The sequence below is a fragment of the Phyllostomus discolor genome, chromosome 7 (genome assembly GCF_004126475.2).
Source record: "Phyllostomus discolor isolate MPI-MPIP mPhyDis1 chromosome 7, mPhyDis1.pri.v3, whole genome shotgun sequence".
Lineage (NCBI taxonomy): Eukaryota > Metazoa > Chordata > Mammalia > Chiroptera > Phyllostomidae > Phyllostomus > Phyllostomus discolor.
This window is the reverse complement of record NC_040909.2, coordinates 131,148,610-131,162,225: the sequence shown is the minus strand read 5'-3', so window position 1 is coordinate 131,162,225 and position 13,616 is coordinate 131,148,610. Positions and strand designations below refer to the sequence as shown.

The 13,616-nt window shown below is 54.1% G+C and overlaps 1 long non-coding RNA gene across 1 annotated transcript in view; it reads right to left on the bottom strand.

Annotated features, from left to right (window-relative positions):
* Nucleotides 1-13,616, bottom strand: part of LOC118501796 — a 159,788-nt gene that overhangs the window by 116,095 nt on the left and 30,077 nt on the right. The gene's annotated exons all lie outside the window — the stretch shown is intronic.

Genomic DNA, 13,616 nt, shown 5'->3' with positions numbered 1-13,616 from the left:
GCGCTCTGCTGGCCCTGCAGGTATTGAGAAGTCGGCCCCAGGTAGCAGCACGAAGGAAGCAAGCTCGAAAGACAGAGACCGGAGTCCAAATTCTGACTCTGCCGCTGTGTGGCTGTGGCTGGGAGCGAGCGGCTTAACCTACACTTCAGAGCACAGCCGGTGCCATCCTGCATGGCAGGAGCTGGCCATCCAGTATAGGTCGGTTGTAACTCTTTCCTCCACGTTGTAGTAAGAAGCCACCCTGGGCCACTCCTTGTGTTCTAAGGATGCCGTCGGGGAGCCGGAGAGCCAAGCCACCAACTGAAATGATCCAAAATGAAACAGCCCACTTAGTATGCACAGCATGATAACATTGGGAGGGGAAAAAAAAATACTCCGTTTTCCTCTCATTTAAAAGTGCCACTAAAAATGACCCTTCGGGTGTAGCAACTAGAGAAGAAGTGACAGGAGCTCCAGGTCACAGCACCGCTCGACGGTAGATTCCATTCGAAGCAACAGTGCTGGCCGCCTCCCCGGGGCCGGCCATAGTCCCAGAAACCTGGGTGTCCCCATCCTCCCCCGACAGAAGGCTGGCCACCCTGACGCTCTCAGCCAGAGCCGGAAACCCCACCTCAACGTCTGGCTTTGCTGCCGACATTCAACACCCCTCCCTTCGCTCCTGTACCTGCTGCCGGAGGTGACCTCAGGCCACACGGAGACCTCCCGGCCATCTCGTTGGTGTGCAGCTGGAGCCTTCCGGAGTTTTACTCACTCAAGATAATAACTGAGTTCAGAACCGTCAGACCTTTCTATAGGCTGACCGCCCTCAGAAGGCTCTGAACGTTCAACTCTGTTATCTCAGTTTCTTCCATCCAAACCCACGTTTCCTCTTTTCTCGACCTGGAGCTTAACCTCATCAGAGTCCACCATACAGTGCAATCCGTGGCGCATTTGCAAAGCACCGAAGGTTTCAGTCATAGAAAACATAACACAACTTAACATTCATTCATTCGCTGATTCACTTGATAAGCATTTATGGAACACCCACTGTATGCCCAGCAATACAAGGGGTGGGAGAGTAGGGAACACCATGGGAAAAAAGCAACGAACTTCAAGTCCGAAAAAATGGACCTCGACCCCTGTGTGTCTCTCACTCACTGAGAGTCCCCAGGGAAAAGGACGACCTTCCCTTCTAGGCGATGTCACCAAGAGTCCACAACGAGTCATGTGCATCTCAGCATCCCCGTACCCAGCATAATGTACACACAGGGCAGGTGCCCTCCGACGATATTAGGCTAAACCATACTCATCAGCCTCAGTCAATGCATCTGGCGAATGGGACGACACCAGGACAGGAGGTTTGCATGAAATTAAGTGTGTGGCAGCTCCAGCACATCTCAGCAGGAGCTTGGTGGGCTACTGGGGGGCGATGGGATTTTCCCCACCGACAATTAGAAGCACCAGTCCTGGGGCTCCAAACTCTTGGCCTGAATGCTGGCCTTGTCCCTCACTAGCTCCACGACCTTGAACAAGTGACTGTGTGTCTCTAAGCCCTCATTTCTTCACCTGGTCAGTGGCATAATGACAGTCAACTCCCCATTCGGTTTTTGTTGAAGAGTCAGTACGTGACTGCAAGGAAGCACTTGAGCACAGGCCCGGCACACAGAGAGTGCCTCCGTCTGCTACAGAGACCCGCCCCTGTTTCCGAGTCACCGCGCACACCAGCTAAGCCTCGCACACCTTCCCCATCTCAGCCCTCTCCGTCCCTCGCTCTGCATCGAGAGTCAGGAGCAGGCACACGAAATTCTTTACTTCCAAGAAAGGAGGTGTATCCACTCAAATCTTCCTATAAACACATAGCCCTTGTTTCTACTTTTGATAGAAAGGTGGACATAAAACATATTTCACATCTCTCTTTTCTAAAACAAGAACAACAGGATAAGCAGGAATATCAAAGCCAACTGCCATGGGGCCTCCTCGGGGAGCTTGGGGAGGGTGGGATCCTGGGAAATGGATGGACACCATGCCAAGGGGTCAACTGCCCCATTTCCTCACACTAGGCCCTGTCTCCAGTGCACCTCCCAGGCACAAACCCTCAGGGGTCCTCACTGCCCAGGCCTCCAGCTGCTTTCTCTGTCCCTGCAGCTGAGGTCCACCTCCCGGGCTGGCCCTTGGAGCTCAGCACACTAGCTGGCTCAAGGCACAGTCACAGCAGGACTCCTCTTAATAGTCTGCTTCCTGCAGGGTTGACAGCTGCCTTCCTTAGGGAAGACTCCAGCAGCCAAGGGGCATCAGAGAGAAGGAACAAAGAAAAGGAAGAGAGAGCATGAAGAAAACAAACAAACAAACCTGAATCTGAGAGTCTAATAGAGTGACCTGAGGTCTGGGGTGAAATCCCAGACATGCCCCTTTCTGGCTCTGTGACTCCCAGCAAGTGTCTTCTTTGACTAAACCCTCGGTTTCTTCAACCGTGAAATGGGTACAAGGACAGCATCCCATGTTAACACACAGAGGTTATTTTTGCACCTGCTCCCTCACAGTAACAGAGGTGGGTTTTCAAGGTCATTTCAAGACACTCACAAAATACGCCAGACTTGGGAGGTTTGTGGGTTCCTCCCGCGGCCCTGGCAGGGCAGGAGACCCAGCCCTGTTCCCCTGGGACCGTGCCTGGTTGTTCCAGCCCCAGCTTGCTTAATCTGCCCACGCTTCTTTCCTCTAAGCCAGCTCCTGACTTGAGTTGAAAACTTGGATTCTGAATTTCCAAGGGACCCAGGGGATCCCTACAAGGCCGAATGGGAACGGGACTATAAAATAATCAGGGTACAAGGGGTGTCAGGGTAGCCAGTGGCAGAGGGTCAAATGACAATTCGGGCCCAGGAGGGTCCCACAAAGGGCTCCCTATGGAGGACAGGGCTGCCCTGGTGACTCAGAGGCCACAGTGCGGGGCAATGACTCAGCACCCCAGCACAGAGCCAGGCAGGCGGGCGAGCACCCGAGAACTGCCTCCAGAAACAGGGGGTCCCGTGCCAAGCAGGCCTGGACCGAGTCAGCCGGAAGGAATGTCCCCCGCCCGCCCACCTGTGCCCACTGCTGGCGACTCACGCGGCTGGCATCCTGGCTGTGGCATGTGACGGATCTGTCACTACGCCAGGGTAAACAGGCAGGGGCAGGAGTCCTGCTTCCTGGCCTCGGGTGAGGTCAGGCCTCAGAGGGCAACTGGGATGAGGGAGAGTGGGCAGCCCCCCGGACAGGAAATGGCCAGAATGCCAGCACGGGGGTCTCTGGGGAGGAGCAATGACAGAAAAGGGCAGGGCAGCAGCGCGCCCCTGGGAGGCTGGAGGGACCTGAGAGGCAAATTTCTCTATAGATATTCAGAGACTTCATCTGCATCTCGCCTCGCCCCTCCCTCCCTCCCTGGATTCCTCTCTTCTAGTCTTCTTCCTCTGCATTTCCTCTCTCCCCCTCTGTCTGTCTAGCACCTCTCCTCTCCCTCTCCCATTCATGTTCAGAGAGCTCGGTCACAACGGCCTCCCCAGCTCTCAGGGCCATGCCACACCCCTGCGGAGCACCTCTGCGACAACCAGGGCCCCCCGGGGACTCACCGTGCCTCCTTTCACCCTCACAGCAGCCGTGCTGAGGGTCAGGCACTGCACTGGTCACCACCACGTGAACGTGTTTAACACCCCAGCCCTTTCAGACAGGCACTGCTGGGATTCCCTATTTCACAAATGAGCACGCGGAGGCCGGGGGAAGCTGCTGTCGTACTAAAGATCACACAGCGGGACTCCAAACCAGGCAGGCCAGCATCAGAGCCCGCTCACGAACCACTAACCGTCCCTGACTGTCTGTCCCAAACCTCCCAAGCGAGGGGACGATGGGCTGAGCAGAATTTAGATGACTTGTCCAAGGGCCCTGTGGTTACTCATGCCTGAGTGTCTCTCCCACGGGCCGCTGGGCTCACGGGCCCTTGCGACACAACGCAGCTCACGCGCTGCGGTTCCGTGCTGTCTCCCAGCCCTGCCAGAAGCTACAGATCCGCGCTCCGCCAGCTGCAGTCACCGAGGCTTCCGCATGGGACAGCATGCACACAAAGTAAACACAATTCATCACAGCAATTAGCGCCGTGACTCAGCCCCACGAATGATAAAGCCAGAAATCAGGGCTGCTTCCCCGATACCTCGGAGCCTGAGTCTGGGCAACCCAAATCCCCAGGATGGTCGCCAAACAGGAGCCCCGCTCCAGGCTGTCCTTGGACAGCGCTGGCTGAGCGAGCTACAGTGAGAGCACCTGGAGATCGAGATGAGCCCTCGCCCGAGAGACCTGGAGAACTTCCCACGCAGGAGGGCAGGAGTAGGCTTCATCACAGCCCAGTGGATGCGGGCTGGAGGGACGGGATGGACCCCTCCGATTACGCCAGCCCCCAGCAGCACAGGGGACAGAGCGCCGCGAGCCCACAAAGGCCCCCTGTGCCTGACCACACTGCCACGTGCAGACACCGTGGTCGAGAACGCCTGATCACCTGACACGGGGTGAAGGGAGCCTCTCTGCCTCCTGACCCTGGTCCGAATTCACCCTCCTACAGGGCTGAGGAGGAACGACTCCTGACCTTCACTCCCAAGCCTGAGTCCTTTCACGGGAGCCGGGAAAGGTCGGGTCCGGAGAAGCGCTCTGCTCTGAGTCAGACCACCACGGACGGAATGCCTGTCACGGGTCAGGTCCCAGGCCGGCATCTGCGTACGTCACCTCACCTGATTCCCACAGGAAGCCTGCAGGTACGTACTCTCTGCCCCGTCTGGTGAGCAGACGAGGGCCGTGATGGGGTCTGAAGGGGTTCGGAAACCAGGTCCCACCGCTGGGAACCGGGTTTGGATTAGCAGCTGCGGACTGCCCAGCTCCGTGGGCCTCCTTCCCTCTTCCACACAACCACAGCGGGCCCCAAAGAAAGGGGGGAACCCACCACAGCAGGGTGCCCACCCCCCAACATGCCCTCGAGACCCACACGTACAGAGGAGGCGACCGGGACAAGTCAGCCAGCAAATTGTTCACAACGCCCTTATTCACCTCCCACCCCAATAGGAGTTGTGCATTTAAAATTTAGAAGAGATTTCCCCGCTTGCTTTTGGAATTGTCTCGATATCTTCTGCATTCTTGTCTTACTATCATATTCTCTGTAACAGCATTTCCTTAACTTAGGAAAAAAGGACTATGACCACCCCCAACCACTCCCACGCACCCCCCCCTGCCCCCGCAGCCACCCTGGTGAGTCTACACAAGAGACCAAAGGACAAAATGCAGCCATCGGTCTTCCGTTGCTCAATCCCACGTGTAGACACTAATCACGTGCTTCGAAAGCTGCCATGAGCTCCCCAAAGATCAGGCAAACTGCCTGTTCTCCACATCTGCAAAGCTGGCTCTGCCCTGGTGCGTGCCAGGGCCGTGAGCCCTGGGAAACGCCGTAGAGCTGCGTGACCTACGTGACGTCGCCGGGTTCTACTGCTAGCCGTCTTTCCCCCGGTCCCTGAACCAGGGGGCAGGGACACACCGTCCCCTAAAGCTTTACAAAGACGCGCCTCCAACAGGCCTGAGCACCAAGCGGGCTTCGGACATTGTACCAGGGAAACCACAGAGATTAAACGTCTGTTGGACAAATGTTTCCTTTTCAATCCAGACGGCGACTCCCCAGTTATCTATTCTGTAAACCGGACGTCTGGCCATGAGGCTGTCTTGGGGTGGAGGGGGAGGCACGCCTTCGCTGGACAGCCCTTCAGAGAGGTCTGCAGTCCCGGAGAGCCCACAGAACCGTGCGAGCCCCCCGCCCCCACGTCCACAGGCACACACACAAGGACACGCAGAGCCTTTTTTCTCTCTTATCTTCAGGTGTTCCTGTTTCTTCCTCCAGCCCCTTCACCTGCCTGGCCAGAGCAGCCTGGAGCTGATGACAAAGGTGCCTCTTGGGGAAGGCAGGGCCCTGGAAGTTTTTGGAGGATTCCACCTTTATCTGACAGATAACCAATCTTTCTCCTTCCCGGAACGCCTTCTTCTGAGAACTGGGCCGGGATGCAAGTTCTGCCTTCTCCTAAATCCACGCCAAGGATTCCAGCCTCAGAGGGTCCCAGGAGCCTTTCCACCCGTGGCGTACTCCCACTCCAACCCAAACTGCCTGGATCCCACTACAGAGACACTTGGACAGTAAAGGTCTTCTGGGGTCTAAGGCCAAGAACAGAAAACAGCGTGGCTTGCAGCCTTGGCCCGGCTTTGCCAGGCTAAAACCTCCCCAGCGTCCCCAGGTCCCAGAAGTTATCAACCACCTGCTCTCCAGCTCCCCTGCCCTTGTCCTTGGAAACCTCCTTAGGGACCACACGCCTGGCTACAGAGACAGGGCAGCTCCCAGCAACCACTCCATCAGCCAGCCAGGTTAGTGCAGGAAATGAGACCAGTGTCCAGCCCTTTCTAGCAACTCGGCATCACCCACAGGGGCCCCTCGGACCTGAGCCCCCCACTGTGTCTCCAACCCTACCCCCTGCAAAGTGGCCCACGCTCACACACTGGGCTAGAGCTTCACTCCCCTTCCCTTGTCCCGGCAACATCCCAGAGGGCCTTTCCATGCTTGCCTCCTGCCACCCTCTCTGCCAAGCTGTGCCACACCCGGGTCCCACCACCACGTGCCCACTGCAGGCCCCTGGGCCCGTCCGTGACCTCTCCGACCCTCAGTCCTCTCTCTCATTCGTAACATGGAAATAACTCCTACGCTACCAGCAGAGCCAAATGAGGCCTACCATTTTTTCTACTTATATTCAAATAAACTTACTTTTTTTTAATTAAAAAAAATTACAGAAAAGTATGAATATAATACAGAGAAGTCCCACGTGACATACACCCAACTTCACCCACTATTATCATTTTATATTAGTCTGGGACATACCTTATAAATAATACATTGCCGTTGGTACGTTATTACGAGCTAAAGGCTGTACTTGATTCGGATTTTCTTGGTCCTTCCCGAACGTCCCTCTTCCGTCCCAGGATCCCACCTTGCACCGAGCTGCTGTGCCTCCTTCGGCTCCCCTCGGCTGGGGCGGTTTCTCGGGCCCTCCCTGTACCTGGCGACCTTGCCGGCTTTGAAAGGTGCTGATGCAGTTGTTTTGTAAATGTCCCTCGGCTGGAATCTGAACAAGTCGTGTTGCGAGTACACACTCTTGATACGATGTGACAAAAATGACACTTAACCTCTGTGGTTTTCCTGCCCAAAACCTATAACCCCAGCCTAATCACGAGAAGGTCATGATATTTAAACGTCAAACGTGTGATAGGTCACACATGCATGGTGATTCAACATTCAAACGATACCCCAAGACATGCAGTCCAGTCCCCTGTCTGTCCCGTCCCGTCCCCCCTCCACCCGGTCTCCCCACAACACACCGGTTACCGTGGGTGTTGGTTCCTGGTGCCCCAGAATTGGGGCAAATACAAATCCTTCCTCCCATCTGCACCCGCACACAAAAGGTGCCGTACTCACTAGTGTACACTCTGCTTTTCTCTCACTACGTGTCGAGACCTGCCGCTGTCACGTGCACAGAGAGTCCTTCTTCTTTCCCACGTCTAGTCCCTCCTCTGGACAAGCAGGGGCCCCCCCTGCCTGAGCCAGCCTGCGACCCCCAGGTGACGGGTTTGCTCCAAACCTCTCACTGCTGTGCAGACGCCGCTGTGACTGACCTTCTGCATCGTTCGCTTCACACACGTGCCTGCAGGTGGGGGAGACACCTCGGCGTGACGTTGCTGGGTCAAGGGCACGTGTGTGTACGGTGTAGACAGAGAAGGCCACGTATCTTCCCGAAACTCTGTGCCAACTCGCATTCCCCTCAAAACATGTCTTTCCCTGGCTGGCGCAGCTCAGTGGATTGAGCGTGGGCTGGGAACCAAAGTGTCACAGGTTCGATTCCCAGCCAGGGTACACGCCTGGGTTGCAGGCCATGGCCCCCAGCAACCGCACATTGATGTTTCTTTCTCTCTCTCTATCTCCCTCCCTTCCCTCTCTAAAAATAAATAAATAAAATCTTTTTTAAAAATCATTGGTTCAATATTAAAAAAAACAAATAAACATGTTTTCCCACAGCTGTGCCAACAACAAAGTACATCACCAACTTGCACAGCACATGATCTTCCCAGGAAAGAGTGACATTTCTGATTCGCATTTTCCTCTTTCTGAGTGGGTCGATCCCCTTATATGTAAGTGCCATCCGGGATTCCTTTCCTATGGACTGCCGTCACAGCGCGGGGAGTTAGTTGATGCACGTACATTAGCTTCCCCCTCGGCCGGGGGCTGGGCTCTGGGGGCATTGCCCGCACACACAGGGCTCGGGTCACGGGAGGGGAGCAGCAGCCGGAGGAAGCCCCCAGTGAGGACGCGTGGGTGAGAGCGTGAGCTCTCTGAGGGGGTGGGGGAACGGGCTGAAAAGACGAAGGGATTAAGAAGTCCATGTTGGCAGATACAACACAGTCACGGGAATGTGACCTGCAGCCTGGGGAAAATCGTCAGTAATTTTACTGGCCCGGGCAAGGTAGCTCAGTCAGTTAGAGCGTTGTCCCAACACACTAAGGTTGCAGGTTCCATCCCTGGTCTGGGCACGTACAAGAATCAGTCAATAAACATGTAAATAAGCAGAACAACAAACTGGTGTTTCTATCTGACTAAAATCAATAAATTAAATAATAATAATAACAATAACAATAATATTGTGATAATTATGTATGGTACTGGGTGGGTATTAGACTTATCAGGGGGAGCACTTCATAAGTTATAAAAATGTCTAAATACTATGCTGTAGACCTGAAACTAATACAACACCCAATGTCAACTGCAATCGAAAATTAAAAAAAAAAAAGAATTGGAACTATTCTAGAAAGGAAAGGCTTGGCTGTGGCGAGAGGCACAGCAAAGGGGTCACGTCCAGAAGCTGGGACTCCGCCACAGCCTCTGAGTATTACCTGCAACGTGGGCAGAGGGGCGGACAGGAGCTCACGGGGAAGCGGCCGCACCGAGGCCCAGGTTCCAAGCAGACCCGAGGGAACAGAACACTGTGGGGTCTCCTTAAAGGGCAGGTGAGACCAGAGGTGCCACCCAAGGCCCCGACCACCAAGCCACAGGGCTGGATCTCCCCGCGGAGAGGGGACCTTCCCAATCTCACTTTCTTTCCTGACATTCCACAGACAATTTTTTTTTTTAAGTCCTCCCCTGAGGATACATGTATCAATTTTAAAGAAAGAGAAGCCCTGGTTGGCGTGGTTCAGTGGATGGAATGCCGGCCTGGGAATCAAAAGGGTGACCAGTTGAATTCCTAGTCAGGGCACGTGTCTGGGTTGTAGACCAGGTCCCCAGTGGGGGGCACACAAGAGGCAAGCACACATTGATGTTTCTCTTCCTCCTTCTCTATAAAAATAAAAATAAATAAGTAAAATCCTTTAAAAAATAATGTTAAAAAAATAAAGAGGAAAACCCTGTCACATTGATTAGTTTCTTTCTGTACATGTCCTGACCTGGGATTGAACCTGCAACCTAGGTATTTGCCCTGACCGGGTTTCGAACTTGAAACAGTTTGGTGTAGGGGATGATGCTGCAATTAACTGAGCCACCCAGCCAGGGCTTCCACAGACATTTTGAGACCAGTTACTTTGGTTTTTTAAAGATTTTATTTATTTATTTTGAGAGAGACGGGGAGGGGGAAAGAGAGGGAGAGAAACATCGATGTGTGAGAGAAACACCCATCAGTTGCCTCTCACATGTGCTCTGATCTGGGAGCAAAGCCACAACCCAGGCATGTGCCCTGACTGGGAATCGAACCAGCAACCTTTTGCTTTGCAGGTGAATACCCAACCAACTGAGCCACATCGGTCAGGGCTTTGTTTGCTTTTGTGACCATTTAGTTCACTAGCTCTTCACGCTTCAAATCACCTGAAGAACCTCTACAAAGCACACTTCTCAGTCCTGAGTGGAGTCAAAGGTGTGTGCTGAACAACGGCTTCCAGGTGGGTGATTCTCCTGGGAGCCTCTGAAATAAAAAGACCACTGGCCCCGAGGCTGATGGGCGTCCAGGGCAGCCCTGCCTGGGCTCCCAGAGAGAACTGGGCTTTTCAGAAGCTCAGGTCGGATGGGAAGGCGAAGCGGCTTCCACAAACAGGAGTGTGACCTTTCCTCCTCAAGTTTTATTCTGGACTGAAAAGCGCTGGTGCACAAAAACATGTCCACTTTGGAAATCTCTTGCATCTCTGCCAGGCCTGGAGGCTGTGGATGGGGAAATGGAACATTCTATTCTGCAAACAGCTCGGGTCTACTGAGAATTCTTCCCAAGACCAGCGATAACCTGCACAGCACATCTGTCTATCTGATGTAGGATCTATGCTCCTGCCAGCTTCCAGAGCGCTCAGGGTCACATCACTTGCATAAGCTCATCCAGTATATGGCAGACGGCAAAACTGAGCTGGCTGTGTGTGTGCGTAGGTTCCAGGGCTAGCTACGCTCTTGAATTTCTAGACTCAGTACCTTTGTGCCTCCGTTCCCCTCCCTGCCAACATTTCTACCTGGGCTAGGTTCTCAAATGCTTCTAAACCCCCTCCACCTCCCCACTCTCACCCTCTCAATCCTAACCCAGCCAGCCCACTGAACAGGTAATCCTGTCTTGAATTGAGGCCTGCCTGCTCAAAAGTCCTGAGGGTCTCCCTTTTCCCTTGAGACTCAAAACCACACTCTTCGCGGAGGCCACTCATGGGTCAGTAGGGCCAGCCTTATACACCTCCCCAAGCTCAGTTCCCACCAGCCCTCACTCTGACCACCAGCTCCAAAGAAAGGATCCAGCTCAGCATCCACAACAAAGCCTTTACTTTTGGCCTCCCTGGTGCCATCCCTCCCCACAATATGCTCCCCGACACTCTCATCAATTCTAATTCCACCTCCTTTAAGAAACCCTCCCCACTGCTGCGACCAACACCCCACACCGAGAGAGCACCTGCTAGGTCCCAGGCACTGTGCCAGGCAGTGAGCTGCATATTAAAACACAGGTTCATCCCCAAGAAGTTCAGTCTAGTGGATGAGGCAGAGACTCTGATGCAAGAGGATGAGAATGGCTAGGAGGACTTCCTGGAGGAGGTGACAACTGGGTTGCATCTTTAAGAACCAAAGGCAATTACAGGTTGCAGGAGGGCCACAAGGCTTGTAGAAGCATGGGAGGAGAGCTCGGTGTGGAAGGCCTGGTGGGCAAGGGAGAGAGGGAAACAAGCCGTATGTGCAGCGTAAGCACCAAAGAGCAGTCTCAGTTCTCCACCCCGCTGACTCCACACTTATTATTTTAGACGCAGCATGAGGCTGCAACCAGGACTGCTTTCCCTGGGCAGCTTTCTTATTCACGGGGGCACCGAATTCAGCTAACTAATGCAAATAAAGCCTTTTCATAATGCAGACATGCATCAATAATTCAGAGGCTAGGAAGCTCCCCCAAACGACCCATGAAGAGTATCAAGAGCCCCCTGCCTGCATTTAGCAGCTTCAGAAGACATGGCCCGAGGGGCAATGCTCTGAGGAAAACAGGGCTTCCGTTAAGGAACCTGGACCACGTTCCACATGAGCACCTAGTCTGCCCAAAAGATGAAGATTCCAGCCCCACATAGGAAAGCAAGTGTCACTCACAAGTTGTTTGATTTAAAACAACAGCTGGCCTGTGTCAGACCCTTCCAACCACATCTCCTGTTTTCGTCCTGACAGCAACCCTGAGTGGTGGGCAGGGTCCCACCTGCCGCGTCTGCAGACCAGGAAGCGGGGTTTCTCACTCGGGGACTTGCAGATGACAGAAGGTTCCAGAGAGAGGATCCTAACCTGGCCCTCTCGCCCTCTGATGCTTGCTGGGACTGAGCAGGCCACCTCGCCAGCTCTGCTCCACACCCAGTGGAGGACTGAGGGGTTCCATGACTTGCTGGTGACCCAGCAGGAGGGCTCAAGACCCTGCTGTCCTGAGACTGATGAATCAGCTGGAGGACAAACCAGATGTCGTCTGCAGCAAGATGAGGGGCCGCTCACGCATGCAGGTCTCTGCAGGCCCCGCGGGGACCTCTCTGGAAGCAGGGGGCAGGTGACTTTCTGGGCGGCTGGGGCTGGGACCCGCACACTGTGCCTCAGAGACCCTGCCGTCCCTCAAAGACTCCAGAATTTCTTCAGGAGTGGGGCGTGAGCAGACTCCGCACAGAGTCCCACCAGAAGACCCAACAGCTCTTCAGCTTTCGTCCTAAACCCCCAGAATGGAGAAAAGGTGATAGAAAAGGCATAAAATTCCAAGGAGGTAAACGTGAGCGTCTCCCACAAAAGTGTAAAGGGCCAAACAACTTTACAAACTCCAAATAAAATAAAATAATAAAACAAAAATAAATGAATAGATAGTTGAGTAATACTAATACACTTTTTAGAAAAAAACACACACATGCATTGACGTGCCTTTGCAAATAAAAATGCAGTGCACGTCGCTTTGGCCAGGTGATGGGTGTGCGTTATCACCACGGAGCACTCAGGGTCTGAAAGACTAGGTCTGGATCCCCCACAATCCCACCTCAGGCACAATGTTTAGTCTCTTGCCTTCCATTCTGACCTCCTATCAAATGGGGCCGGTAGTACCTGCCTGGTCAGTGAAATGAGTAAGATCTACTTCTGAGTGAAAAGGGAATTTACTGAGCACATACTATGTGCCAGGCACCTTGCCTCCCCGCCAACAGCTCTCTGATGGATATCATCCCCATTTCACAGCCGTGCAGACTGGGGCTGAGAGGTGTGAAGCAGTTTGCCTTAAACCATCCATTCCCAGAGCAAGCTTTGGGGGAGACCAAGGTGAAACAGAGGATTCCTGCCTCCAAAGTGTTTCCAGCCTCCTCGGTCACAAGGGTACAACCGGACAGAACCGCACGTTGTCTGAGCCCCAGCCCTGCTCCTCACTTGCTACAACACTCCACATGGACCCAGAACCCACCAGTGTGCCCCCCGCCCCGCCCCTGGGCATCCTGGGAGAAGCAGCTCAACAGGAGGGACTAGGCCACAGTCTGGCCTGACAAGATGACGTTTCCTGTCCTGGCTGGGTGGGACCAGTTCGCTGCCAACCCATTTGAGGAACGCAACCAGATGAGAAAGCCTTTGTGTGCCCTGCTCTGCCAGGCCAGGGCTGTCCCACCCAGGTGTGGCCGGCGCAGGGAGCACACGACCTCTGCCCCTTCGGAGCCTGTCTTTCAGCATCCCGCACTATTTTAAGGCCTTCTGAGGTCCAAACAGGATCCAGGGCTCACCAGGGACAGTCTGTAAAAGTTTTCCACTGGAACAAATACCCCAGCGCCGTAACTCAAAGCGGGACTTTACAATGGGATCTGATTATCAAGAGTTCCAGAATATCCTCTTTTGAGACGCACTGCTCCTTTCTCTTTCCTGTCATTTAGGGCCGGCAGGCCCACGGCACGTAGACCGGGTGCAGGCCTCCTCCAGAGAGGGCTGGGGGACAAGGGCCTTTTCCTCTCCTGGGGTTGGCTTTGGGGTCTCGGCACGAATCTTAAGGGGACTCTGAACACGCCCACCGTGCAGAAAGCTGTTATCCTGATGGGAGCGTCAATGTTTAAAG